This window comes from Castor canadensis, chromosome X, assembly GCF_047511655.1.
Source record: "Castor canadensis chromosome X, mCasCan1.hap1v2, whole genome shotgun sequence".
Classification (NCBI taxonomy): Eukaryota; Metazoa; Chordata; class Mammalia; order Rodentia; family Castoridae; genus Castor; species Castor canadensis.
In genome coordinates, this window is record NC_133405.1 from 120,779,256 (window position 1) to 120,781,581 (window position 2,326).

A 2,326-nucleotide genomic window follows, 5' to 3' on the forward strand; every position below is an offset into this window, starting at 1 on the left:
CAGCAACTAAGAGATAGCATAGATAAATGGGACCTCATAAAACTAAAAAGCTTCTGTTCATCAAAAGAAATGGTCTCTAAACTGAAGAGAACACCCACAGAGTGGGAGAAAATATTTGCCAATTATACATCAGACAAAGGACTGATAACCAGAATATACAGGGAACTTAAAAAACTAAATTCTCCCAAAACTAATGAACCAATAAAGGAATGGGCATGTGAACTAAACAGAACTTTCTCAAAAGAAGAAATTCAAATGGCCAGAAAACACATGAAAAAATGCTCACCATCTCTAGCAATAAAGGAAATGCAAATTAAAACCACACTAAGATTCCACCTCACCCCTGTTAGAATAGCCATCATCAGCAACACCACCAACAACAGGTGTTGGCGAGGATGCGGGGAAAAAGGAACCCTCTTACACTGTTGGTGGGAATGTAGACTAGTACAACCACTCTGGAAAAAAATTTGGAGGCTACTTAAAAAGCTGGACATCGATCTACCATTTGATCCAGCAATACCACTCTTGGGGATATACCCAAAAGACTGTTACTCCAGAGGCACCTGCACATCCACGTTTATTGCGGCACTATTCACAATAGCCAAGTTATGGAAACAGCCAAGATGCCCCAGCACAGACGAATGGATTAAGAAAATGTGGTATCTATACACAATGGAATTTTATGCAGCCATGAAGAAGAACGAAATGTTATCATTCGCTGGTAAATGGATGGAACTGGAGAACATCATTCTGAGTGAGGTTAGCCTGGCCCAAAAGACCAAAAATCGTATGTTCTCCCTCATATGTGGACATTAGATCAAGGGCAAACACAACAAGGGGATTGGACTATGAGCACATGATAAACGCGAGAGCACACAAGGGAGGGGTGAGGATAGGTAAGACACCTAAAAAATTAGCTAGCATTTGTTGCCCTTAATGCAGAGAAACTAAAGCAGATACCTTAAAGCAACTGAGGCCAGTAGGAAAAGGGGAACAGGTACTAGAGAAAAGGTTAGATCAAAAAGAATTAACCTAGAAGGTAACACCCATGAACAGGAAATCAATGTGAGTCAATGCCCTGTATAGCTATCCTTATCTCAACCAGCAAAATCCCTTGTTCCTTCCTATTAATGCTTATACTCTCTCTACAACAAAATTAGAGATAAGGGGAAAATAGTTTCTGCTGGGTATTGAGGGGGGGGAGCGGGAGGGGGTGGAGTGGGTGGTAAGGGAGGGGGTGGGGGCAGGGGGGAGAAATGAACCAAGCCTTGTATGCACATATGAATAATAAAAGAAAAATGAAAAAAAAAAAAAAACTAAACTAAATTCTCCCAAAATTAATGAACCAATAAAGAAATGGGCAAGTGAACTAAACAGAACTTTCTCAAAAGAAGAAATTCAAATGGCCAAAAAACACATGAAAAAATGCTCACCATCTCTAGCAATAAAGGAAATGCAAATTAAAACCACGCTAAGATTCCACCTCACCCCTGTTAGAATAGCCATCATCAGCAACACCACCAACAACAGGTGTTGGCGAGGATGAGCTGGGGGGGGGGAAGGAACCCTCTTACACTGCTGGTGGAAATGTAAACTGGTACAACCACTCTGGAAAAAAATTTGGAGGCTACTTAAAAATCTAAACATTGATCTACCATATGATCCAGCAATACCACTCTTGGGGATATACCCAAAAGACTGTGATACAGGTTACTCCAGAGGCACCTGCACACCCATGTTTATTGCAGCACTATTCACAATAGCCAAGTTATGGAAACAGCCAAGATGCCCCACTACTGACGAATGGATTAAGTAAATGTGGTACCTATACACAATGGAATTTTATGCTGCCATGAAGAAGAACGAAATGTTATCATCCGCTGGTAAATGGATGGAATTGGAGAACATCATTCTGAGTGAGGTTAGCCTGGCCCAAAAGAACAAAAATCATATGTTCTCCCTCATATGCAGACATTGGATCAAGGGCAAATCCAACAAGGGGATTGGACTTTGATCACATGATAAAGTGAGAGCACACAAGGGAGGGGTGAGGATAGGTAAGACACCTAAAAAACTAGATAGCATTTGTTGCCCTCAACGCAGAGAAACTAAAGCAGATACTTTAAAGCAACTGAGGCCAATAGAAGAAGGAGACCAGGAACTAGAGAAAAGGTTAGTTCAAGAAGAATTAACTTAGAAGGTAACACACATGCACAGGAAATTAATGCGAGTCAACTCCCTGTATAGCTATCTTTATCTCAACTAGCAAAAACCCTTGGTCCTTCCTATTATTGCTTATACTCTCTCTTCAACAAAATTAGAGATA